Here is a 13,588-nt window from a genome sequence, read left to right on the forward strand (position 1 = left end):
ATCCACACTTGTAGCATATGATTACCTTTTTCCTTCTCGACTTAAAACGAGTCTTATTGTTGTTGTTGTCGTCAGATCCATGTCGAGATTTGCTCCTACCACACTCTTAGTTGCTATTTACCACAAGTCCTTCTTCCTGAGAAACTTCATCGCTTATTTTCTTCCTTTGGTGAAAACCTAGCAACGCACCTATGATCTCCTCCAATTTAAAAGTTTCTTTATCTCACATCAAAGTAGTAACCAAATTCTCGTATATATGATATGAAGGTAAAGAATTCAACAACATCAACGTCTTGTCTTCGTCTTTGATCTTCACATCAACCTGCTTCAGTTCACTTACAATCTGATTGAATATGTTGATGTACTGGCTCAGATCGGTTCCCTCTATCATCTTCAGCTTGAATAATTTCTACTTAAGATACAGTTTGTTTGTTAATGATTTTGACATGTACCAGCTTTCCAACTTTTACCAAACTATCATCGGTGACTCCTCGTCTATGACATGCTACATCACATCATCCATAAGACAAAGATTGATTGTTATCACTTCCTTTGCCTAAAGTTCTTCCCAAACTGATCTCTTCATGCTTTTCGATTTCCTTTCTCCTAGCGCCTTCACCATGCCTTATTGCACCAATAAGTCCTTGACCCTTCTCTGCCATAATCTGAAGTTCCCAGTTCCGTCAAACTTCACCATATCAAACTTCACAGAAGTCGTCCCTGACATGTTGAAGAAATCCGTCAAAACTTGTAGCTCTGATACCAATTGTTGCGCAAAGAAGGGGGGCAACACCTCTCAACCTCTAATGCAGAAGAAGAGGAAGAGAGAAAGAGATCGCGTGGCGCAACAAAACAAAGATGTACAAAAGGAGAGCAAACACGAGGAAGGAGAAGAAGAAGAAGAAGAAGAAGAAGAGTTACCGTGATTCGGCGGCGTGCCTACTCCACAAAAACGGCCAAAGTTTTATTAGAATTCTCTCTACATAAGAGAATCACATTCAATAATTCTTATGATTATTGTTATACAATATGTTTACAATGATCCCTATAAATAGTACATAAACCCCAGACCCGGTAAAATTGTAACAGAATTTTATTATGAAAAATCGTAACAGAATTTTGTTATGAAAAATCGTAACAAAATTTTGTTATATAAAATCATCGCAGAATTTTATTACAAAAAATCTTAACAGATTTTTCTTCCATAGCATCCATCGCATTAGCCTTCATCCAAATATGAGCCACTCGTCAATAGCTTAGATCACTGTAGCGCACACAAACACATGACGTTTCGCCCGTAGTGTATAGGATTATATATATATGATTTTATCTTTAAGGTTTAAGAATTGGATTATAATATTAAACACAAAAAATTTCAAATAAAAAAAATTTTGGGGGTGCACAGGGTGTGCAACATAAAGTCTTTAGGGTATCATTTCTCATATATGAGTTGATGCGAACTCATCTGCGACAACTTGCATTTTCGGCGCAAGATTTATAGGGTATATATATGTACACTTTTATGTGAGTGTCTATGGGCGACATTCGACGTGGACAACTTGATACGACCAAATCTATTTTTTTTAATCTCTTTCTCATCTACATACAACAATTCTCTTCTCTCTTCTTTGATTGCATGTAAGATGATATTGGTTTATAAGCATGCAAGGTGGTGCTGCTTTCTACAAATCAGCATCAAAGTGGTGCTGACACCACCAAACCAACACCATCCACCTTTGTGCTAGTTTCTACAAACCAATACCACCTTGGTGTTGGTATCACCAAACCAACATTATCTACCTTGGTGCTGGTTTGTAGAAACCAACACAAGAATGGTGCTGATTTTTACAAACCAGCACCACTTTGTGCTAATTTATGAACCAAGTGTTAGTTTCTACAAACCAACACCACTTGGTACGAGTGACTAACACCAACATGCTAGTCTTTAAAAACTAGCTCAAATGTTGGAGTTGATCTTTAAAGACCAACACCAGTATATTGGATATGTTTTTTAAATACCAACACCACCTTGGTGTTGGTTTATAGAAATCAGTACCAAGGTGGTTCTGATTTTTATAAATCAACACCAAGGTGAATGGTGTTGGTTTGGTGGTGCCAGCACTACCTTGGTGCTGGTTTGGTGATGCCAACACCACAAGCATCATCTTGGTGCTAGTTTATAGAAATCAGCACCATCTTGGTGCTGGTTTATAGAAATCAGCACCATCTTGGTGCTGGTTTATAGAAATCAGCATCACCTTGGTACTAGTTTTTGCAAACAAGCACCACCTTGCATGCACTCAAAAGAACAAGCACCACCTTACATGCAATCAAAGGAGAGTGAAGAGTTTTATCAAAACAAAAAAAGAGAGAGAAGAGAGTTGTTGTATGCATATGAGAGAGAGATTAAGAAATTAAATTTTGATCATGTCAGATCACTCACGTCGGACATCACCCACACGAGCTCATCTAAAGATGTGCAGGCTATGAATCTTTTACACACACACAAGAATAATACCATGCACAACTTACCCTGAACGGCGATGGGCGACATCTAATGTGGACAATTTGACTCAACTAAAACCCATTTTTTTTAATCTCTCTTTTATTTACATGCAACTCTTTTCTCTCTCCTATATACAAGTCTCGTTCATGCATATAAGGTGGTGTTGATTTTGACAAACTAGCACCTACATGTTAGTATTGGTTTGTACAAACCAACACCAACCAGTTGGTGCCGGTTTGCACAAATCAACACCACTGTTGGTTCTATTAGTCATTAGTTTCTGCAAACCAGCACCAACATGCTAGTGTTGGTCTTTTGTTAATGCTAGTCTTTAAAGACCAACATCAATAGTGGTGCTCGGTTAAGCAAACCAGCACCAACACATTGGTGCTGGTCTTTAAAGACCAACACCAACCTGCACTACCTTGCATGCAGGAGAGACAAAGAGTTGCATGCAAATAAAAAAGAGATTTAAAAAATGGATTTTAGCTACGTCAAATCGTCCACATTAGATGTCACTCATCGCCACTCAGAGTTGTTGGTGCAATTGACATCAATGGTCAAACCTAAGTTTTGATGAATAACAAATGGATTAAAGTTAGATGTGTTATGATCTAACCTTTTTACCAAGTGTGTAGAACTTGATTGGTCTGACACCAGACTGAAATCCAGCTAGGTCTAGAGGACCTAATAGCTAATATAGAAGTCCAGATAGGTCAAGGAGTGACCCAATATTTAATGAGAAGTCTGGCTAGGTTTGTGGGACCTAACAGCTGGTCGAAGTCCAGTTGGGTTTGTGGACCTAACAACTGGTGGGAAGACCTGGTGGACCGTAAGGAAGTCAAGCGATTCTGCATAGTAAGTAAGGTAAATCATTAGAGGAGAGTCTTCCAGTGAGGAGGAGTCCTAATTAGGAACTTTAGGCACAGGTCTAATTTATGTCCATTAACTGAGACCTGTAAGACCCTTTGACGGTCGGCCAGAGGGGGGGGGGGGGTAAATAGCCGTGCAAAAAATAACACGAACCTTTCTCAAATGCTATAGTTTAATTAAATTAACACTTGCATAAAAATAAATAAGAAAGTAGAAAGAAGAGGCACAACGAGATTTACTTGGTTACAACTGGGAGGTTGTTAATCCAAAGAAATTGAAACTCACTATCAAAGTCTCCTTCAGGCGGAGAAGCTCCTTACAGCATTAATGGCTCTCAAACAAGTAGTAGAATAAACTAGAAGCGTTTACAAGTGTTCTACTAAATCATTTGAACCGGGGTTGTATTTATAGCCCTGGTCAGGGCACCTAGAAGAATTCTAGGTGCCTCTAGGGAATACAACTTTATCCCTGTCCCAATGGATCGCTTTTGACGTGATCTGGATAAAACTCTTGGTTCGAGCGCCAGAACCAAAGTTAACCTTATGTTAACCTATTTGGTCCGGGCTCTTGCTCTGGCTCTGCTTGCTTAGGTCTGGGTCTTCCACTCCGGCTTGAGCTCCTCTTATTTGGGTGATTTCGACCATCTGCAATAAGGCTCACCCGAACCTATTTTCCGACCTTCGAGCAATCTTCCGCTTCGATTTCTCGTCCCTTAGAAACGCCGCATGCCTCCTTCTCGTCCTCCCGCGTACTCTTTCGCAGCATCTCGTTCCTTGGACGCACCGAGCCCGCTGGCTCTCTCCCGTGCCGTCCTTCTCGCTAGCTACGTCTTTCGCTCGACTTCTTGTGCTCCTAAGTTCCTGTTTATGTAGACACAGGGGTTACAAACTAATAGAACCTAATCTGACTTAGTTGATCACATCAAAACTACATTAAGGTACCAACAAGACCTTGACTAGATCTTGGTCTTGGACAGATAAAGTTTAATTAATACTGTTATTTTATAATTGTACTAACTCTATTTTATAGGTTAGATATTCTTTTGTTGAACTAGCATATTTTGCAAAAGCAAAAAAGAATAAAAAAAACCTCGGGTGAACAATACTCGAGGTGCCTCCTATGCTGCTGGAGGTGTCTTGGAAGCGTTGGTCGAAGGCCTAGTGTAGAAAGGCACGGAGGAGCCTTCCATGCGGAGGAAGGCGCCTTGAAGCGCGCTGAAGGTGCATCAGAGAGCCTTAAAGGTGCCTTCGATCGGATAACACAGAAGAACTCGGCGATAATAAGAGGCGCTTTGTTCAGGGATAAGTTTTAAAGGTGGAGGCGCCTCCAGTGGCATTGGAGGCACCTTCAATGCTCTATAAAAGAGAGGTTCGACCAGCCTTCAAAAACCAGCACTTCTACATGATCATTTGACATTCCAGCTACTCCGACTTCGTCCTATTGTTGTGATGCGATGCTAATACACCCAATGACTGCTGAGAAGCTGTCTGACACCGAGCTCGATTAGATAATATTTAAGTGTTGGGTAATGAGATTTTGTTTAAATACTTAATTACTGCATAAAAAAAAGTGCAGATTGTTATATTTGTCCTTGATTCATTATTGTACTCGATTTTTTTTTCCTACGGTTCCGAAAGAGGTTTTTAGTGGATTGCTTGCCAACACAGTCTGAAGGATCGTGGGTCTTTGGACAAGAGTCACTGAAGCCTCCGAACCAAGTAATCAACCAAGTTCGTGTGCTTGTTCTGTTTTTTTTTTGTTTAGTTTTAGCTTTTTTTATTAAATTTTAAAAAGGGATTCTGTTTTTAAAACCACGTGATTCAACCTCTCTCCTCTCCTCTCACGTGCGCTACACGGTCAATATCTATCTATATATATATATATATATATATATATATATATATATATATATATATATATATATATATATAAAATTCTTATTAAACTTATAAATAGATAAATTTATAATATCAAACTCCAAATATAAAAAAATTCAAATAATAATGAAAAGTTTAAGATCATAAAAAAACGAAATCATGTTAACTTGAACAACTAATTCAACCGTATGATTATTTTATACTCAATTTGGATTAGGCTCAATTACCTTCAAACATGTTTAAATAACATAAATTTTAATTTGTTTCGATTTATTTACAATTCTAAGTTCATGTTTACTCCTCCGTGTTGACCTAGGGACGGGTTGGCGGAGACGCTGGGACGAACGAATCACCTTTTTACCACATGTTTACTCAATTTAATGTCTCCTCGGAATAATACGGTAGTTAAAACATACAGTGTTATCATTTGAAGTCTTGAGATCAAAACTTGGTTCGTTCGAGCAAATCCTCCTCTATACTTTGACCACTTATATTAATGACTAGTAATCATCTAAATCTTGAGCAAATTTAAATTAATTTTTTGCCATGTATTTACTCAATTTAATATTTAATAGATAATTACAAGTACAGAGGTGTCTGTGTCATGCTTGGGGCAAGTATAGCCTGAGTCCTATAATCCCAAAAACTATCTTTTGAGGCTAAGCTTGGCACATAAAGAGCCGAGTGAGTTATTCTCTCCATTAAAAAAACAAAGTCTCATAACGATACGATTCATAATTATAACTATTATATCTTGATTGTATAAAGGTCTTTGAAGAGACTATTATTATGTTAAGGGTTTGGTTGGTCTGCTGATAAAAGGAGTTCAGTTGCTTTGGTCCGTAATCTCTAATATATATATATATATTTTTGTCCCTTTCATTATTTGTGCGTCGGGTCAGATCATGATCAAAATCTGGCCAAAATTAAATATGATCTCTTAGGTTCATATTCCCATCTAGATCATAATTTAAATCGAGTCAAATGATCGGAGGCCACCGGCAGTGGACGGGCAGCTCACTTGTGGACGCCATATAGTCCACCTAATCGTCGGTGGTCTCCGACTTCCTAACTCGACCCAAACTATAATCGAGATGGAAAGATGAACTCAATAGAGAACGCAAGATTTTGATTACGATCTAATATATAAATGGCAAAAAGAACCTAAAAAAAAGTCAGGAATTGAGAGCTAGAGAAGCTGTTCATGGTAGAACATCAGAAGTGTGCATATAAATATTTTAAGAATTATTTTGACCATGGTACAGGAGAAACTGGGCCTTCACAAATTGTGCCGCCCAGCTTGAGCCCATTCATGTTTCTGTCAGTTGCGACTCTCATGCTAGCATTTTTTTTTTGAAAAAAAAAAAACATAAAAGAAGGCAGAGAGGGGGGAAAATTCTCAAAGTTTTAATCAGAGTCCGCAATAACATGGCCAGCCTTCCAAAAGTCAATTCATGTCAGAGGCAGAGGTACAAGAGGTCCATGTTCCTATTCACAAGCCATAGTCTGAAACTTTTTAATTCATTTTCCATCTTCCAGTTTCCACCTCCACAATCTTCTTCGTTCGATTCACAAGGAAAATGATGATCCTTTGGCAGTATTATTAGGTGGTGGAGCCTCCATTTGGCTTTGCCTTGCGGTTGAACCAATTATGGAGCTTATGATTGCTTACTTTTACCAATTAGCAACCTTTTCCCTCTTCTCCATCCTCTCATGAAGATCACTCACGCTTGTGTTTGTTGAGACTGCATGGAGATGTGGAATGTTGACTCCATCCCCAAATTCCATGTGCACCAAGTCGAGAGTCGCCAACCACCCCTTTTTGATTACTCTGTTTTCCAGTATTTATTTAATTACTGAAACACGGTGGGATCTTAGACCTTCTTAGTGGTTTTATTTAGGTCTAGCAGTTTATTTACTGCAATCTCTAAAAATATGTCAAGGATCGATAATGTAGGATTTCATGCCCTACTGAAGCCAGTTGGCACTCGCAGCCACTCTATCCATTTGAAAACAAATTTGCAACACTTTTCGAGAAGATAACTGAGCCCAAGTCTACAATGGCATGAAATTTACTCAGAAAGCAACATTCAAGGGCTTAGAGCACCAATGACAACAAAGATAGAGCTTATCTTTGCAACTCCACTAGAGTACAAAAAAATCATTGGTAGAGAATATCCATTTATTCTGTCAAACTAGTAAAGGTAGTAGCTCTGGATAATCATCATCTCACAACAACAATGGAAGAATGGAGATTTGATGGGTGACATATAGGACTCCACTCCACTCCACTGCACTGCATTCCATGCCATTGATAAAGAGATTTTTTGGTCCAACGAAGAATCCACATCCTTTCATCCGAAGTACTTCATATTCATGCAGCCATTGTGGACTTGGACGGGACCTGTTGTTGGTTTACACTTGCAGTCATCAAAAAAGACACATCTTTATGTTATATGGCATGGAAGTAGCCAAGATCGCACAAGATATATCCACTGGCCGACGCAGGCAGACGCATGCGGATCCGAATCCTGCAAAACCTCACAATCCTGGCACCTAAACTTTGAATGCATAAATTTGTGTGCTCAATCTAAAAGGAATACAGGAGGAGGCCCCCAATCCTCCTCTATTCTTCCTTCTTTCCTTTCTCCCATCATCCCTGTGCATGCATGTGACCCATCTGATCCGATTTCATTGGGACCCAGTTCCATCCATGCATTCGCGCACAAACAGAACAAAATCCATGCAAAGTCGCCATGCCAAATATCCACATTCTGCCAACCCCAACTTATCCGGGGCCCTTTCCTTCCGCTCCAACGCTCTCTCTCAGGATTGCACATGGTCAAACCTCTGATTGATTGCCCTTAGAAAACGCCATAACACTTTTGCAAGTCCAATAGAATCAAAAAGACCACTTCAATATAAATATACCATGCAATGCAATGTGATATATGCCATATCGATCAAAGCAAGCCGCAGCAGCCTGATCAGCGAAGAAGCAGCTAGCGCACGCATGGCAATGGGAGATCAGAACAACAACGAGCTTTACTTTGTCTTCATGAACTTCGATGAGCAGTACGAGCGCCTTCGTCACGATCGGTAAACAAGAGTCTTCTCGCTGATTAAGTATTGGTCCAATATTTCTCAGCTGCTTTTATGCCATTAATGCAGATCAAAGGAGGGAATGAAGAAGCTTGACACTTATTTGAGCAACAAGCATGATCAGTTACTGGCAAAGCTTCTTCCTCCCCGCTCCTACAGGAAGAAGTCGTCTTTGGCCATAGTCGATGGCTTCTCGGTGGAGATCACTAAACAGCAGGTACATGATTATACGTTCTAATTATTATTGACGCAAGTTAATTTTTGCATTTGTTTTGATCAATCATCAATATAATGGTCCTGCAGGCAGCCATTCTGAGATCTGCTAAGGAGGTGAGAGTGGTGGAGGAGAACCAAGAGCTTGCTTGACTCGAAGAGAGAGATTAATGGAAGGTGCAAGAACACTAGCTGATATTAATTGCAGTAGAAATGTCCCATGCGTCGTCGATCGATCTAGCTAGCTATAATATTATATATATTAATTAGTGTAAGTGTTTTCAACTCATAACTTGACTTTGGAAGTTCAAAAGGTCGAGGAGAGGAATTGAAGTGATCATCTTGTAGAAGTTGCTAATTAAATATGCATGAGATCAGAGCATCTTTTGCGGAGAAAAGGGAGAATGGGAATGCGAGATTATTTGACCTCTAAACACAAACCAATATCTTATAATATAAGCATGTGGTCTGGTGTTACTCATGCTACTCTTTCTACTTGTAGGCACTCTTAAGTTTTTCAATTAATCCGCATGGAGGAAGAACTGAGGCACTTGTGTCATGTGCACTTGGTTCATGGTACACTACAATCAAAGTCTGACATTTGAAAATGAAATGAATGATCGATATATATATATATATATATATATATATATATATATAAAGTCAATAAGCCAATCAAACACCAAATGGCTACTCCATTTTATATTAAACAAGACATGCCTCCCCAAGGTTACACGAGGCCACAAGAGCAAACATGAATCCCTCCTCAAGCTCCAAAATAGTAAGCTATACGTTGACTTAGACTTTTCTTTGGTCTAGAACAACCAAAGTAAAATAATAATAATAATAAATAGAATCAAGCATGAGCACTTCTTCGTTTTTGTATGTATAAGTAAAGTTAAATTGTATCGTCCTTGGACAAGAGAGGTTGAGTCCTGAACCCATTTCTTCAACCTATCATAGAAATTCATTTCATTTCATTTGCCTTTACTTCAATAAGAGATTCTACAGTAGTGAGTTCAACTGCTTCAAGTTAATTCATGAAGTTAACTCATCTTCTTTGTCATTATGCTTTGTATAAAAATGGTTCGGTTAGATTACCAAACGGGAAAAGCAACAAGGCATTTAAGTCATGAGTATCATAATTCTCAAATGAACCAATCAGAGTCAAGTTCAATAGCTGCATTATCCACTTGGTACCTCAATGAAAAGATATCTGAAAAGTCATCCATTTAGTAGCATTGGAAGAAGAATTGTGAAGCCCCAGTACTATCTATCTGAAAAGATTTATTGATTTATCATCCCACTTGGCATTACATTGACCTCAGTGATGAGAATGGAAGTGAATAGTGAATGATAGACTCCCACTGACTTGAAGGAAGAAGCAGGTCCATATATAGCATACTGTCACTGTGTTGCAGAAACAGAGACACTATTGGTATGGATGAGAGGATCTCACAGGTAAACTTCAGGTTTTGTTTATAGTGCATTCTTCTGCGGAAGTTCCTCACCAGTGAAAGTGATTTGATCAGATTAAAAGAGTAAATGTCTCATAAAATGGAAAAACTAAAAACAAAGAATGATAAAGATGAACAGATGAACAGTGAATGCCGAGGCAGTGGGAAGCAAATCCTGCTCCATTGGATACCCAATCCTTCTAATTACAACTACAGAAAACAACAGTGGAGCAATAGGACTGTAACTTATCAGAAACCACAAGGAGCTAAGAGATAAGCATGTGTGGGTCTCTACAAACATGCCCTATCAGATGCCACTAGAAGCTGAGGGCTAGCTAAACAGGTTTGTGGGACTAGAAATATCTGTGCAAACAAATTATAAAACTCCAAACCTATTATTTCAGGCCAAGAAAATCCTAGACAATTAACTGCTCAAAATTGAAGAAAGCATGCTAATCGTTGAGCATCACTCCATGAACAGACAACAGATATATGCCCACATATTAAGGTGGGCAATGTGTGCAAGACTTAGAGAGATTGTTAAAGGTCATGGTTGGTGTGAATCGATTTGTGAAAAAAGAACTAGCAAATATCAAGGCCATGGTTTACATATGTAAAAAAAAAAAAAAAATCAGTATAGTACTTGCCTGGAATGTGGAAATGCAGTCAGCGTAGCGATGCCAAAATGGAGGACGCTCAATATGAGAATCTGTCAGGTCGAGTTATATCATGATAATTAAAGGTATTGCCAAAAAGTTATATTCTACAAGGTCAAAGCAAACGTATAGTGCCCAACATCATGAAACGGGTGACCTTGCCTAGCTAGGATTTGCCCCGTACAATTGCACGTAAAGATGGCTTTGGGACAACTAGGAAATTAATGGCAGTTCACTACAAGAAACACAAAAATCGGCGTTGAAGAATAACGGACTAAAACTAGCTATGAGACACATTCTTGTTAGCTAATTTGTGCACGTATGAGAGGCTCAACAAAGAAATTAACAATAGTGGAGAAAAACTTAACCAGTAAAGTAACTAAATCACAAAATACATATATAGTCCTAAAGGAATTAAAAGGAACACAGAGATAAATGAAAACAATTTTCTCTCTAACAACATGGTAACAATATATAGGACTAGAAGGCTGGCATAAATTGTGAGAAGAGGAAAACAGCTTTTGGCAACTTCAATCTGCTAGAAAAACAACATCCGTCGCATCGCCACTGGAGCACACCGTAGGTTTGCATTTTGTAGAGGTTTCAAATAAACGGAAAGGGAGGCGAGCGAAGAGTAATTCGGGCTTTTTCGCCATGAGTGTTATTCAGGCACACGAGCCCCTTAGGTGGCAAAAACCTAAGGGGCTTGTGTCGTACCCGATGTGCGAAACTTGTTGGGTGGGCTCATGTCGTACCCGACGTTCAACGTTCGTAGCACTCTTATTTTTCGTGTTCCTCATTAACCAAGCACCAACTTATATACTGGATTCTTTTCTTCCCCAACTAACTGGATTTTGTCAAAAGTCAAAGTTTTAGTAGTTGTCATCTTCTTTTGGTGTAATTATTTGGTGTAAGACGACAAATAAATGAAGGGAAAAATTAGGTTATGATGTTTTAGTTCCTTGACCTGATCAATATGTCACGAAATTCTTATGTGTGTAGGAAGAGTTTTGTTAGGATCTCATCTCCCAAAGCAGCCGTCACCAAGAAGGTGCAAAATCTATGGGTGCTGCGTCTAAAGAATATTTGTATTTCTTTATTATAATAATAAGTTATTGCCCCTGTTACATCTAAGCCATTATAATTTTATTCTTAAATTCTATCGAAAAAATTTCATGTCAATCAAAATATCTTATATTTTTTTAAATCAATAATCTTTTCCATATCTTTTCAATATAAAATTTTAATTGTATCCCAACAATCTTTTCCTCAAACAAAAGACCACCATTATTCTCGTAGTTCGGCTCTTCTCACGAGCATCTGGTCACTCCTGACATGATTCGGGTCTCTCTGCGAGTATCTGGTTACTCTTGACCTGCTTCGGACCTCTCCACGAGTATCTGGTTACTCTTGACCTGCTTCACCCCGCGAGCATCCGGTCACCCTGACCTACTCCGGGCCTCCTGCGAGCATCCGGTCACCTTGAGCTCCTTCGAACCTTTTTACTAGCATCCGATCATCATGACCTACTTCGAGCCTCCCCGCAAGCATCCACATCCGTTCACTCTTTATATGCTCCGGGCCTCCCCATAAATATCCATTCACCTGACCTGCTCCGAGCCTCCCGTAATTTCGTTCAAGTTCATCCCACACGCATATGGTCTAGATCATAGCTCTGATATCATTTGTTGTCCTCAAAGAATATTCACATGTCTCCACAATGTCATAATATTATCCACTTTAATTTAGGCCTAAGCTTTCATGGGTTTATTCTTGAGGTCACCCAAAAGGTCTCATGTCAATGAAGATATCTTACATCCTTTTAAACACATAATCTTTTACATATCTTTTCAATATGAGATTTTGATTGTATCTCAACAATTCTCCCCTTAAACGAAAGACCACCATTACACTCATAGTCCAGGCCTCCTCGCTAGTATTCAATCACTCCTGATTTGCTCTCGGCCTCCCCGCGAGCATCCGGTCACTGTGGACCTGCTCTTGGCCTCCCTATAAGCATTCGGCTACTCTGACCTACTATGAGACTTCTGCAAGCATCCTGTCACCTTTACCTACTTCTGGCCTCCCCACAAGTATCCGTATTCGGTCACTCTTGACTAGAGCCGTCAATTTAGGTTAGACCTGTCGGATTGGCCCACCCCGCCAAACAATTTAAGCGAGTTGAGTTAGAATTTTATCAACCTAAGCCCGTCGCGGGCCGACTCGCCTAGGCCCACGACCCGTGCGGGTCAGCCCGCAACAGGCTTGGGTTGGCCCGCGGATTAAGAAACACATAAGCTAAGTTTTATGTCAATTTATTATCTTTCTTTGTTATAATTTTGAAATAAAAATAGTACTTTTCATCTAACATAAGTACTAGTTTATGTCCATTTATATTTAAAATACATGTTTATGGATACATTTGATTGATGAACCTTTTCGAAGTAAAACGTTGAAGATATAATTTTTTTAATTTTTTTTAAAAATTTTAATGGGCCCGCGGGTTGGCCCGCAAAACTCGCAACCTGCCTTGAATTGAGTTGGATTGGAGATTTTCCAACCCGCCAAGTTGACAGGTCAGCCCGCCCCACCCCCGCCCCGCCATGGGTTTACCCGTTTGACAGCTCTACTCTTGACCTACTTCAGGTCTCCCCGTAAGTATCCGGTCACTTTGACCAACTCTAGGCCTCCCGTAAGCATCTGATCACCTTAACTTGCTCCGGGTCTCCCACAATTTCGTTCAAGGTCACCCCACGTGATATTTGGTTTAGACCATGACTTTAATATCATTTGTTGTGCCCAAAGGATATTCACATATCTCTATAATGGCATGATATTGTCCACTTTGAACCTAAGCCCTCATGGGTTTGTTCTTGGATTCTACCCAAAAGATCGCATGCCAAT

Source organism: Zingiber officinale, chromosome 1B (genome assembly GCF_018446385.1).
Source record: "Zingiber officinale cultivar Zhangliang chromosome 1B, Zo_v1.1, whole genome shotgun sequence".
In the NCBI taxonomy this organism is placed as follows: Eukaryota; Viridiplantae; Streptophyta; class Magnoliopsida; order Zingiberales; family Zingiberaceae; genus Zingiber; species Zingiber officinale.